This window comes from Ranitomeya imitator, chromosome 10 (genome assembly GCF_032444005.1).
Source record: "Ranitomeya imitator isolate aRanImi1 chromosome 10, aRanImi1.pri, whole genome shotgun sequence".
NCBI classification, from domain to species: Eukaryota; Metazoa; Chordata; class Amphibia; order Anura; family Dendrobatidae; genus Ranitomeya; species Ranitomeya imitator.
In genome coordinates, this window is record NC_091291.1 from 69,963,888 (window position 1) to 69,978,674 (window position 14,787).

The window sequence follows — 14,787 nt, forward strand, 5'->3', positions numbered from 1 at the left end:
CAATAAATTGACCTCAACTTAACTTAAATGGTTTGGGGTCTGATGGATTGAAAAATCAAAACAAAGCAGCAAGCAAGTGCTCAGAATCTCTGGGAACTCCTTCAAGACTTTCACCATTACCAGTGATTGACTAGACTACCTGTTGAAACTGCTTGAGAGAATGCTAAGAGTACAAAAAAAAGTTTTATAATATATAATAGTAGCACATATTCTACATTGTTTTGTGTTTTTTTTAAATTCTTTATAGAAATGAGTGAGCCCAAACTTTTAAAGTTTGTGGTTCGTACCTGACACTTAGAGTCTGGTGTTGAACTTCGAACATGGGCTTCTCACAGTTTTCAGAGTTTGGAAAGCCTGTATTAGAGCCTCATTTTGGGTACTTTGCAAAACAGCCTATGTAGGAATACTCTGCAAAATAGCCTCTTTGGGGGTACTCTGCAAAATAGCTTCATTGGGGGTCCTCTGCAAAACAGCCTTTGTGGAGGTACTTTGCAAAACAGCCTCTGTGGGTGCACTCTGCAAAACAGCTTCATTTCTTTTTGTTTTCCTTCTAAATTTAGGGAGACCTCAAAACATTGGGAATGGCAAATAGAACGAACAAACTGGGGTGGTGTATAACAATGGCTGGGTGTGGCTGGTATACTTCTCTATTCAGCCATGAATCTTATGGGATGTTAGCTTCCCCACATTTGCTGCGGACAGTTGTATGCACCTGTCTGTGATCACACTCCCTACCATGCTAAACACAAGTTCTGAAAGTACCCTTGCCGCAGGGCAGGCCAGCACCACCAAGATGTAAAGGGCAAGCTTGGGATATGTGTCTAATTTGGAGAGCCTGACATTAAATGGGGCAGACGCAACACTCAGTAGAAGTGTGGACATATACTCTTCTACCATGTTGTTGAAAAGCTGCCTCCTGCTAATACAGACCATATCAGACAGTGGTGCTGGGTGTTGTGGAGTTCTGAGGAAGGTTTTCGATATTTTGGCTATGCTAACCTTCCCTTCTGAGGTGGTACCTGGGCTCAAGCCGTGTTGGTGATTTCCTCCTACTCTGCCTCATGCTTCCACTGAGTCCCTGCTTTCAGTTGGGGATGCCGTCAGTAGTGTATCTGCGTACGCTTGTATCACCACATCTTCTGATCATGCTCCAGTTATGGAAGTAAGGATGGCACGTTGTTCTTGTAGTGGGGATCCAGCAGTGTGGCTACCTGGTAATCAGCACTGGTAACAACTCAGCGGTCGCTGCGCAGATGCAGTTGTATTGTGTCCCCTTACCCCTCCATCCAGGGATATCAGTTTATTCACTGCACCAGCCCTGTGGTATGGTCCCCTGCGTTCTCCTGCTCCCTGGTTTTGTGCACACCACAGTCCAGCAGTGCAACTAGTACACGCGTGCCCATGCTTGCCTGTTCTTAATGGGGCAGTGGGCGTATTATGCTAAATGCTCTCATCCTGTTGCTGAGAGGTATTTAGCATAAGCAGTACACCTGCAAGATGGCTGGGAGGTATCTTGTATAAAAGACTCCCTCTCCCCTAGGGAGTCGCCAAGCAACATAGTGAATATTACTAGTGAGTTGTGAGGTCCCCTATTCCCAGTGTGGCCAGTGCCCTGAACATGTATTCCTGGTCCCGGTGTGACAAGTCCTGTGTCCATAGTTACTAGAGAGTTGTGAGGTCCCCCAGTCCTCGTGTGGCTAGTGACCCTGAACTTGTATCCCTGGTCCCAGTGTGACAAGTCTTGTGTCCAAAGTTCCCTGGTCCTGCTGTTTTGAGTTCTGTATTCTTGTCACCTGACTCCGAAGCTGCCAGTTCCTGAACCTCATCCCCTGGTCCTGGAGCGGCCAATGCCTAAATCTCATCCCCTCGTCCCAGAGCAGCCACTGCCTTAATGTCATCCCTGTTCAAACACTGTTGTGTTTGAAACTGTTAAACTGTAAAGCGCTGTGGGATATGTTGGCGCTATATAAATAAAAATAATAATAATAATCATTATTATTATTATTTATCCCCTGTTCCCTGAAAGACCAGTGCCTAAAGCCCCATCCCATGGTCCCGGAGCGGCCAGTGCCTGAACTCTGTCCCCTGGTTTCGGAGAGGCTAGTACCTGAACTCCGTCCTCTGGGCTAGTACCTGAACTCCGTCCTCTGGTCCCAGAGCGGCCAGTTCCTGTAACCTGTCCCCTGGTACCAGAGAGGTCAGTACCTGAAGCTCTTCCTCTGGTCCCTGAGTGGCTGGTATCTGAACCACGTCCAATAATCCCGGAGCGGCCAGTACCTGTACCTCATCCCCTGGTCCCAGAGTGGCTAGAGCCTGAACTCCGTCCCGTGGTCCCGGAGCAGTCAGTGCCTGAACTCTGTCCCCTGGTCCCAGAGGGGCTAGTACCTGAACTCCATCCCCTGGTCCCAGAGCTGCCAGTGCCTGTACCCTATACCCTGGTCCCGGAGCAGCCAGGTTTTGTACCCTGTCCCCTGGTGTGGGAGTGGCCAGAACCTGAACCCTGTCTCCTGGTACCGGAGAGGCCAGTAACTGAACCTCTTCCCCCTGGTCCCAGAGCGGCCAGTACCTGAACCTCATCCCCTGGTTCTGGAGCAGCCAGTGCCTGAATTTTGTCCCGGAGCGGCCAGTTCCTGTACCCTGTCCCCTGGTACCAGAGAGGCAGTACCTAAACCTCTTCCCTGGTCCCTGAGTGGCCAGTGCCTGAACCCCATCCCCTGGTCCCAGAGTGTACCCAGTCCCATGGTCCTGGAGCAGCTACTGTCTAAACCTTGCCTCTGGTTCTGGAGCATCCAGTGCATGAAGCTATTCCCGGTCCATGAGTAGCTTAACTCTGATCCAGTATGCTTGACCAGCTGATCTGAACAAATCCCTAAATAGTGTCAGCGTACCTGACCCCTGGGGTCAGTGTGGCACCCCAGGAGTCTGGTTGCCACAGTGGTATTGCCTGCCTCCTGGGGAGGGTGATGCCATGCCTGGAAGCGAGAAGGGATCCCCTTAGAAGTTAACACTGGCACACAACACTTTCCTGACTCCAAACCAGGAGGGGGAGCTCTGGACCCGGTTTCAGGGTAGCTTCCCTATACGTTCTGGCTTGGGGGAGGAGTTAGAAGTCAGTCTGTGTGAGACAGTGAAGGGAGAGGAACCGAGTAAGAGAGAAGCTGGGGATAGGAGCTGCGATTGAGATCATCCCAGGATTGAGAGCAGGAAACCAGACACTGTGGTCTGAGGTTGTGTGGAAGCTGTATGCCCCAAAACTGAAACCGGAGGGCAGGAGATTGCAGGTCTCCTGGCCACAACTGACACCCGAAGGAACAGCAGCAGACCAGAGTCCGGAGTCACCAAAAGAGAGGGACACCTGAAAAAGGCTCGAGCTGCCTGCTATGTGGAATGCCCACCAGGGCCGTGGGGTACTCGGTACTTAAAGGGATGTTTAAAGGGATGTGTCATGGCGGCGACTCGGTCCATGGCCCTGGGCGCCCATGTAAAAAGGAATTAAATAAAGTTTTTTCGTGGCGCCACCTGTGGTATTAGGTCAGTAGGGACTGATGCTGCTTAAAGGGGTCATCTGGGGTGATGTTATTGCAGCTAGATGGTATAACTTCCCAAAGGTGAAGTATGTTCCCAGGGCTCTCGGTGTATAGATGAAGATGGTGAGTGGTGTGGTAAGAAATGGAGGACACAGGTTTGCAATCTCTTTACTCGGTTTACTGTAGCTTCAGGCAACCACAGTCCAGGGCACCAAATCACAGGTACAGGCAGGGTCCCGCCGGCTTGGAAGCAAATCCAAAGTCCCCTTTACCAGGTGGAGATGAAAGCCTTCCTCAAAGCGCTGTAGTGTTGTAGTCCCTTACTGCCTATGGCTTCTGATAAGGTCCTCACAGTTCCTCTCTGTCCCCATAGGACACAAACTCATATGACAGGTGACTCGAGCCTTTTTACAGTGTCTCTATCATGACCCAGGCCCTATATGTCACTGTGCCTCTTGGGTATAAAGGTGGACAGGTCACTTAAAGTCCAGCTGTCCTGCCGGTTTCTGCTATACCCCTTAGAGTCCGGCAGGGCCTCGGTCCTCCGGCTACCGGAATCTGCACTAGCCAGGGAGGTAGCCAGATCACTGCTCTGCTCCCCTGGTGGGTGTCACTCTCCTGTGCCTTTTCTCTCCTGCACACTTTCCACAAGTTGTTTTTTCCTTCTAAGTTTCCTCTCTCCAAGAGCTGTAGTACCTCTGACTACACAGACCCTTCAGACCTTCTGACACTCTATGTCCGTCTGACTTCGTCTCTGTCCTCTGACAGAATGCTCAAAACTCTCTTTCCCTCCAGACCAGAATGTATTTATAGGGGAGTTCATCCTAAACCAGGTTTAGAGCTCTCCCTTCTGGCCTGGAGTATGAACGTGTTGTGTGTATGTGGTTACCTGATAAAAGAGATCTTTCATCGCTTCCATCACTCTCCCCGTGAGGAAAACAATGCCACTGTGACGACCAGGATCCTGGGGCGTCACACTATGCGAGTAGTGTTCCACCTAAGGGACAGATTGAGAGAGGGACTTGAGGAAAGCTAATGCATCAAGAACCCAGAATTGAGTGCAGAAAGGAAGGCTTCCAACCCCACCTGGCTAGAGGGATCCGAACCGCTTCCAGGCTGCCCGGATTTCAAAGATCACCTATCACCAGCATTCTGGACTGCATTGTCAATTAAAAGGTAAAGAGACTGTATCCCTGTGTCCTCCAATTATTTCCTGCACCCCAACATCTACAACCCTCATAGACTGTCCTGGTAGCCCTGGGGCCTCCGCTCCACCTGTGGGGAGAGAAACCATCTAAACTGCATCACCATCGGCCCCAGCAGATCCCTTTAAGCAGTGTCGGCCATCCCTGGCCGAGTGCCACAGGTGGCATCATGAGCATTAGACTTTATTTCTCACTTCAATTTAATCTCCCTTTAATTGGATGCCCAGAGCCACGGACCGGGTCACTGCCGCTATGACCACCCCTTTAAGTACCGCCAGAACCGGTACTGGAGCGTGGAGCATGCACTAGGAAGTACGCCGGGTACAGGAGAGCGCAGAGCGTGCACTGGGAAGCATGCTGGATACAGGGGAGCGCAGAACGTGCACTAGGAAGCACGCTGGATACAGAAGAGTGCAGGACATGCACCGGGATGCAGGCTGGATACAGGGAAGCGCAGAGGGCGCACTGGGAGGCACACTGGATACAGGAGAGCACAGAACGCCTGGAGGAGGTTACTTCCGGGTCAGGCTGCATAAAAAGCAGAGGAGATGTGCGGCCGCAGCCTAAGCAGACCTCTGACGCGCCTGCCAAGCCGGAAACAGAGGAGAGTCCCCTGGAGGAGCCTGGCCCGCGGCACGCCGAGGAGCGAGGTAAGTATCCCGGAGCTGGAGGGCAGATGGCGGTGTAACAGTACCTCCCCCTTACATCCCCTCCTCTTGAGGCTGGTAAGAAACTTTTCTAAGAAATGAGGTGCAGTGATGTTCTCCCAAGGTTCCCATGACCTCTCCTTAGGGCCAAACCCATTCCAATCAATCAAAAAGAAGGTTTTCCCCCTCACCTTTTTCATGGAGTGTATATCGCTCACCTCAAACATGTCCTTGTGACTAAAAGGATCAGAAGTGCGACAGACAGAGGAGTGATAGCAATTAAACACCATGGGTTTGAGGAGGGAGACATGGAAGGAGTTGGGAATATGGAGCGAGGCAGGCAACCTCAACTTGTAGGCTACATCATTGATTCGTCCAAAGATCTTGAAAGTACTTATGTATTGAGGACCCAACTTGTAGGAGGGAATCTTAAGCTGGATACACTTGGATGAAAGCCATACTTTATCACCGGGAAGATGCGGAGGTGGGTCCAAATGTCTTTTATCAGCATATCTCTTCATCCTGTCACCTGCTTTGACAAGAGCTCCTTTGGTCTCCTCCCAAATTTTAGAGAACTCTACTGACAAAGAGTTAGCTGCAGGTAAACCCGAGACTGGCGGAACCGGCAAGGGCATATTAGGATGTTGTCCCGAGACAATGAAAAAAGCAGACTTGTTGGAAGCGTCACTAGGATGATTGTTATAGGCAAATTCAGCCCAAGGAAGACGACAGGCCCAATTATCCTGGTGAGCATTGGAAAAATTGCAAATGTAAGATGTCAGGATATGGTTGGTACATTCCACTTGACCGTTGGTCTGTGGGTGATAGGCTACAGAAAAATCCAAAGCCACATTCATAAGCGTGCAGAGAGCCCTCCAAAATTGGGAAGAAAACTGAACTCCTCTGTCGGACACGATGCGTTGTGGGAATCCATGAATCCTGAAGATGTGAGCAATAAAAGTCGTAGCCAATTCAGAGACAGAAGGCAAACCTGGCTGAGAAATGAAGTGCGCCATCTTAGAGAAGCGATCCATGACCACCAAGATTACCGCACAACCAGAGGAGCGAGGAAGATTGGTGATGAAATCCATGGCTATATCTTGCCATGGGGCCGAAGGTATCGGGAGAGGCTGCAGCGTACCAGAGGGAAGTTGTCTCAGAATCTTGTTCTTGGTGCAGGAGGGACATGAAGCTATAAAATCCTTGATGTCTTGGCATAGAGAGGACCAACAATAGTGGCGGGATATGAGAGAGAAAGTCCTCTTTATCCCTGCATGACCGGCAAACTTGGATGAATGGCCCCAGAGTAACACCTTCTTTCTGTCATCCTCGGCAACTAGCGTGCTCCCCAGGGGTAAATTAGCCAGACCCAGGGGAGTCACCATGATAATCCTGAAGAGATCGATCATGTGGGAAGGACCTCCTCGGCATCAGCTGGCTGAAAGGACCTGGACAGGGCATCAACCTTGATGTTCTTATGGCCTGGTCTAAAGTGCAGTTCAAAATCGAAGCGGGCAAAAAACAGGGACCATCTGGCCTGTCGGAGATTAAGTCTTTGAGCCGACCGGATGTAGGACAGATTCTTGTGGTCGGAGAAAACTATGAAAGTATGCACTGCCCCATCAAGATGGTAGCACCATTCCTCAAGAGCCAATTTGATGGATAATAGCTCTCTGTCCCCGATTAAATAATTGTTCTTGGCAGAAGAAAACACTTTGGAGAAAAAACGCAGGTGACTAAGTGACTGGAAGAGGACTTTTGGAGAAGAACAGCTCCTGCTCCCATGGAGGAGGTGTCCACCTCTAGAATGAACGGCTTGTTAGTCTCAGGATGATGAAGTACAGGGGGTCTGCAAAGGCTAGCTTCAGAGACAAAAAGGCATCTTTAGCCTCCGGAGACCAGACGTGGGAGTTGGCTCCCTTACGGACAAGAGCTGAGATAGGCTTAGATAGCGAGGAAAAATGCGGGATGAACTGCTTGTAATAGTTTGTGAATCCAAGGAACCGTTAGATAGCTTTTACTCCGAGAGGCAGTGGCCAGATAAGGATGGCTGATACTTTTTCTGGATCCATCTTCAAGCCAAAGTCCGAGATAATGCATCCCAAAAATGGTAAAGAGGTTAGTTCAAATACTTATTTCTCCAATTTGATATAGAGACGATTTTCCCTTAAACGTAACAGCACTTGGCGAACGTCCCGCTGATGAGAAGACAGGTCCGGAGAGAAGACGAAAATATTGTCCAAGTAAACTACAATGCATAAATATCGGAGGACTCGAAAAATGTTGTTAAACTCCTGAAATACTGTGGGTGCATTGCATAGGCATAAGGGCATGACCAGGTACTCGTAATGTCTTTCCCGCATATTAAACGCGGTCTTCCACTCGTCCCTGGCGCGGATACAGATCAGGTTGTAGGCACCATGAAGGTCGAGTTTTGTGAAGATCCTTGCTCCCCTCAAATGATCAAAAAGCTCTGGAATTAAAGGTAGGGGATACCTGTTCTTGATCATGATGTCATTCAAACCTCTATAGTCAATACAGGGTCAAAGGGAGCCGTCCTTGTTTTTAACAAAGAACCCAGTGCCTGCGGGAGAGGAGGACTTTTGGATAAAGCCCCTGGCCAGATTTTCCTCAATATATTCCGACATGATCTGGGTCTCTGCTGGAGAGAGTGGGTATGTTTTACCCCTAGGAGGAGTCAAACCCGGAGGCTGATGCGGAGGAAGACTTTCTGCCTCCTTCTTGTCGGAGACATCCGTGAAAGATGAGTAGGCAACGGATAACCCAACAGGAACAGATGGAGGCCATGATGTTCCAACTGGTCGAACTGGCAGCACCTGTCCTGGCAATGCTGACCCCAATGAAGTATGTTACCAGAATGCCAATTGAGGGCGGCTCATGCGCCCTTAACCAGGGTAAACCAAGAAGAAGGGCATGGGACATGTCAGAGGGAACGTAGAAGGCAATCTTCTCCCGATGCAGAGCCCCAACCTGCAACTCCAGTTCTTCGGTAACCTTAGTGATCGCCTCTGGCAAAGGTCTACCGTCCAAAGAAGCAATCCACCGAGGATTTTCCAGGGTCCTAACTGGGATGTGGTACTTCTCCACCTCTGCAAGCCTAATGAAGTTCCCTGCCACACCTGAATCCACATATGCCACCTCTGTATAGCGTTTAAGACCTAAAGACAACTGGACCATTGAGGTTAAGGGTAGAGAGGAATCACATACACCTAGGGAGGCCTCTCTTTCCTGACCTAGGTGGAGGAGTTTCCCAGCTGCACTGGGCAGGAACGAAGCAAATGAGAAGCATCTCCACAGTATAGGCATAGACCTTGAGCAAGTCTCTCACAATGACATTGCTCTGCCATTTTGAGTCGATCCACTAGCATCAGTTCAGATGCTGCTGTGGAAGAAGACTGCAGAACATGGGCTAAGTGGACAGTTGGAGACAGGCGAGTAGGTCTCCTATCTCGAGCTGCTTTGTGATTACGCTCCTGGAATGGTAGGTCAATACGCATAGGCTGATGAAGGGACCAGAGTAGTCTCAAAAACTTACAATTTGTTACCATCTTTTCTGTAGCCATTAAAAGGTATAAACCACTGAGGACTCTCAATTCTAAATATTTTTCTATCTACTGGCTAACACGGTTCCAAGATATATATCTTTCCTATGTCTGTAAGAATAGTGTACTTAAAATAAATTGTTCTACTCTGCACCCGTGTTTGTGGGAGTAGTGTGCCTAAAACCAATTACTTATACACTGCACCCGTATAGGTGGGAGTAGTGTGTCTAAACCAATTTTTATACTATGCTCCCATGTATGTGGGAGTAGTGTGCATAAAATCAAATTGTTCTCTTCTGCATCCTTGTTTGTGGAAGTAGTGTGCCTAAAAACAAATTGGTTTACTCTGCACCAATGTCTGTGGGAGTAGTGTGCCTAAAACACTACAAAAAAAGAGGAGAGTATCAAACAAGGAACATGAACATGGCCGTGGTGGTGCTTTTACAGCTGCTGCTGGACGTGGTGTAGCTGCTGAAGGGAAAGGACGTTGTCATTCTGTGCCTGCTACATGCCCAAATGAAACACCTTCCTATGGTACACGCAGGCAAATGGTGAGGCCAGAACAAGTTGAGGCAGTGTTAGATTGGATGGCTGAGAGTGTCCTTCTCGTTATCTTCCACCTGGTCCCCTCCAAAATGCACAGAGTTGACACTTAAGGACCATGGTCTTCTGGCTTTCACCTCACCCCCTTGCAAATCAGCCAAAGAGTCTGAGGCCCAAGACATGTAACAGTCTTTTCTGCTTTTTGATGTGTGTGCTGGCTTGGGTTCCATAGCTCATCCACCTGGCTCTGTCCTACAAGTGGAAGAGATTGAGTGCGCTGATACCCAACCACCTGATAGGTTGGAGGAAGTGTACCTGGGAGGGCTACTGCACACAGTCAATGGACCACTGCAGCACATCTCAGTAGATGATGAAACACCAACTGCAGCATATTTCTGCAGTGTGCAGACCGGCAAGGAGGGAGGGGCGAGGAGTGGGTGGAAGATGATGCAGGGGATGATGAGGTCCTAGATCTCACAAGGAGCAAAGGCCATCCTTGTGATGTATGCAGTTTGGAGGCAGAAGAGGTTGGCACGTTGCCCAGCAGCACAGCAAAAGAGTGAGCATGGTGCAAAAGCATAGCGCACGGCCCCGAGCCAGTAGATCAGCTGCTACTGCCCACCGCACCAAGGAAATGAGCAAACCAAAGCCAACTTAAAGGACCTCCATGGCGTGGCATTTCTTCAGCCAATGTGCTGACAACAAGACATGAGGTATAAATGATCTGAACCTGAGCACCACCTGCATAACAAAGCATCTGAATTCCAAGTATGAGGTGCAGTGGAGTACACACCTTAAAAAGCATGACAGATTTGAGCCCTCTGCTGCTGCGATCTCGGCCTCTTCTTGCCTCTCACGAGCAACAGTACCACCTGCCTCACCGCAAAGAGAGGATGTGATAGCACCATCAGTGTTCACACTGTCCCATGGAAGTGTTCAGCTCCCCATCTTCCAAACCCTCAAGAGAAGGAGGAATTACTCCCCTACACACCCAAGAAATATGGTCCTGCATGACAGCATTTCAAAATTCCTGGCCTTTGAAATGCTGCCATTCCGGCTGGTGGAGACGGACAGTTTTTAAAAACTGATGGTGGTGGCTGTACCGCAGTACGTTGTTTCCAGCCGCCAATAGTTTTCCAGGTGGGCAATCCCTGCCCTACACACACATGTTGCAGACCAAATCAGGTGTGCACTGCTCAATGCCATCAGTTGCAAGGTCCACATAATCACCGATATGTGGCCCAGTAAGCATGACCAGGGATGTTACATCTCCCTAACTACCACACTGGGTAAATGTAGTGGTGGTCTGGGCAGGCAAAAGAAGTTCTAGCAGATATCCTACCACCACTGAGGATTGCTGGATGATTCTAAGTCCATGTTGTCTCTCCTTCCTACTCCATTTCCTCCACCGCCTCCTCATCCGGTCACTGTACTGCACCACCAACTTCAGCCCAGCCAGGAGGAAATGACAGCATCTATATATATAATTGCCTAAGGGTTTTTCCGTCTGTCTGTCTGTCCTGGAAATCTCGTGTCTCTGATTGGTCGAGGCCGCCAGGCCTCGACCAATCAGCGACGGGCACAGCATGGCGATGATGATGTCATAAAGGTTGCCTCAACCAATCAGCGACGGGCACAGTCTGCCGCGAATTCGCCTCGACCAATCAGCGACGGGCACAGTATCGACGTAGATGTCATAATGGTTGCCATGGCGATGATGATGTCATAAAGGTTGCCTCGACCAATCAGCGACGGGCACAGTCTGCTGCGAATTCTGGAATCATCATTGTCCATATACTACGAGGACATGCATATTCTAGAATACCCGATGCGTTAGAATTGGGCCACAATCTAGTAGTAAATAAAGAGATAAATAATAACATGTAATGTGGTCTGGAAGCTGAGGAAAAGGACCCTGATGCGTGTTTCGCTTATGCTTCTTCCTGGAGGTAGTTGATATATGTAGTGGTAACTTTATTTATCTCTTTATTTACTATGCATGGCTATTTTATATAGAGTGTTTTTAACCCACATTAATAGTGGCCGATTCACTATTCATCCTTTATGTTTGCACTGGCATATTTATTATTCTTTTTGTGATATATATTTTTCCAAATTTTGATCTTGTATTGTGACCATAATTATATGCATTTGCACTTTATTATTATTATTATTATTAATTTATATAGCACCATTAATGCCATGGTGCTGTACATGAGAAGGGGTTACATCAAAATACAAATATCACTTACAGTAAACAAACTAACAATGACAGACTGGTACACAGGGAAGAGGACCCTGCCCTTGCGGGCTTACATTCTACAGGATTATTGGGAAGGGGGCAGTATCTCCGATGGTGTTGAGGTGGCCATGTGGTCATTACAGGTTGTAAGCTTTCTTGAAGAGGTGGGTTTTCATGTTTCTTTTTGAAGTATCCAAATGTGGTGGATAACCAGACGTGTTAGAGCACAGAATTCCAGAGGATGGGGGATATTCTGGAGAAGTCTTGGAGGTGATTGGGTGAGGAGCGAATAAGCGTGGAGGAGAGAAGGAGGTCTTGGGTGGACCGGAGATTATGTGAGGGAAGATATTGAGAGATTAATTTGGAAATATACGGAGGAGAAAGGTTATGGATGGCTTTGTAGGTCAGTGTTAGTAGTTTAAACTGGATACGCTGGGAAATTGGGAGCCAGTGAAGGGATTTGCAAAGAGGGGAAGCAGGAGTGTAGCGAGGAGAGAGATTAATTAGTCGGGCAGCAGAGTTAAGGATGGATTGGAGAGGTGCGAGAGTGTTAGAAGGTAGGCCACAAAGGAGGATGTTGCAGTAGTCAATGCGGGAGATTATTAGGGCATGCACAAGCATTTTCGTAGAGTGAGGGTTGAGGAAAGGATGGATTCTGGAAATATTTTTGAGCTGGAGGTAACAGAAGGGGTGAGAGCTTGAAGGTGTGGTTTGAAGGACAGAACTGTTGTGAATTCTGCTCTTGGGCTCCCTCCAGTGGTTATGAGTGGTAGTGCTGCGGTAGTTGGATCGCAGCATTTATCAGGTGTATCTATTTTTTGCAATTTGGGCTGTGCTATATAGCCTTGCTTGATCCTTTAGTCAGTGCCAGTTGTCCATTGTTTTTGGAGGATTCACATCCCTTCTGGTCTCTCCTGTTTGCTGTGCTTTTCTTCAAAGATAAGTCCTGGCTTTGTTTTTGCTGTCCACCTGCTGTGGACCTTATAGTTCTGTGCATTTTCATGTTTTTGTCTTGTCCAGCTTAGTCTATGAAGGATTTTTTTGCAGCCTAGCTATTTCTCTGGAGATGCAGATATACCCTCCATGTCTTTAGTCAGATGTGGTGTTTTGTATTTTCTGTGGTGGATATTTTCTAGTGTTTTAATACTGACCGCATAGTACTCTGTTCTATTCTTTCTTTTTAGCTAGTATGGCCTCCTATGCTAAATCCTGATTTCATTTCTGCGTATGTTATTTCCCTCTCCTCTCACAGTCAATATTTGTGGGGGGCTGTCTTTCCTTTGGGGATTTTCTCTGAGGCAAGATAGGTTTCCTGTTTCTGTCTTTAGGGGTAGTTAGTTCTTAGGCTGTGTCGAGGGGTCTAGGGAGTGTTAGGTACCCCCCACGGCTACTTCTAGTTGCGCTGTTAAGTTCAGGGTTTGCGGTCAGTACAGGTTCCACCTTCTCCAGAGTACGTCTCATGCTGCTCCAAGGCCACCAGATCATAACACAGAACAGAGTCAAGGGTTACTCCGAGGCAGCGGATTTTAGGGACAGAGGAAAGTGTGATTTCATGTATTTTGATAGATAGATCAGGTGGGAAGATATGCGAGATGGAAGAAAGATAATTAGTTCAGATTTGACCACATTGCGCTTGAGGAAGTGAGAGGAGAAGAAAGAGGATATGGGTGATAGACACTCTGGAATACTGGACAGCAGAGAGGTTATATCTGGGCCAGAGAGGTAGATCTGAGTGTCATCAGCATATAGATGGTAATGAAAGCCATAGGACCTTATGAGTTGTTCAAGGCCAAGTGTATAGATTGAAAAAAGTAAGGGTCCTAGGACAGAGCCTTGAGGGACACCAACAGAGAGGGGGTGAAATGAAGAGGTAGTATGGGAGTAGGAAATGCTAAATGTGTGGTTGGTAAGGTATGAGGAGATCCAAGATAGGGCAAGGTCTTTGACCCCAAAGGAAGACAGGAAAAGCATAAACTCTAAACTGTAAAAAAAACAACAACGGGGGAATTGCTGTGTTTTTTTTAAGTCTCCCCATAGAGCGTTAATAAAAGTTTGGTATTAACCCTGCTGTTCTGTTGGTCAAAAATGACCGACTTTGAACTTCAATATTCTTTAAAATATTCAAGATGCGGCTCTGAAACCCGTGGCCGACCGACCCATCCTCATTTAAGTCAATCAACCACAAGTTTCAGAACCGCATCTTGAACACCCCAAAAAATACCAAAGTTCAAAATAGGTCTCCCCAGACCGAACAGAACAGCAGGGTTAAGTTACCCACTGATAAATCCGACTCATCCTGAAAAAAACTAGCCCTCATAGAGCTATGTTGATGAAAATGTTGATGATGAAAAAAATGAAAAAAGATAAATGGTCATTATGGCTAAATTAGATCTGGACCTTAAAGTGTTGAATTACATTTTTTTTTATAGTTAACTGATACAAGGGGTATTTCACTATATGACTGCTTTATACGGCTTCATTTTTGTCTTCTCTATAGGTCAAGTTCCAGCTCCAGAACACCTTCAAGAAAGCGCTATCTGCAAGCAAGATAGTATATGGTCTGGATCTTCAAATATGAATTATCCTTTCCATTTCCTAATAGTAGCCGCACAGGCATTTCTCAGCTTACTGAGTTACTAAGCTTTTTCTTAAGATAAGCTGAGGTAAAAGCATTGCCTAACCTGTGCACATACAGTATATTCTCCATGTACTGTGTATTGCATCTACTGTATGTTTTATAACATCTATTCAAGGGTGTAGAAACCATTTGTAGCTTAATTATAAATTCAAAGCTAGAGAATAATTAGTCATATTTTATAATTAAATGATTTGTTCCTCAAAGCCAAACATTCTATAGAATACATTTTTTGCTTTAAATTTATGTTGTGCTGTGTTTCATTTTCAGGAGGAATTTATTTTTTTACTTTCTTAAGTTTAAAATGTTTTGCACAGATTTTTTTTAGCACTACAGCTTCTGTTTAGCAAGGTTTGTGTCAATTGCATGCAACCTTTTTTAAGCCCAATTTTTAGATCCAGAGAAATCATGGGGCCCTAGAGCAG

At 47.4% G+C, this 14,787-nt stretch overlaps 1 long non-coding RNA gene across 1 annotated transcript in view; it reads left to right on the forward strand.

Annotated features, from left to right (window-relative positions):
• LOC138651856 (uncharacterized) overlaps positions 1-14,586 on the forward strand; it is a 99,388-nt gene extending 84,802 nt beyond the window's left edge. Inside the window, exon 3 of the long non-coding RNA XR_011315546.1 lies at positions 14,225-14,586. This is a non-coding gene — a long non-coding RNA (uncharacterized lncRNA). The remainder of the gene's footprint in view (positions 1-14,224) is intronic.
• Positions 14,587-14,787: the final 201 nt, after the last annotated feature.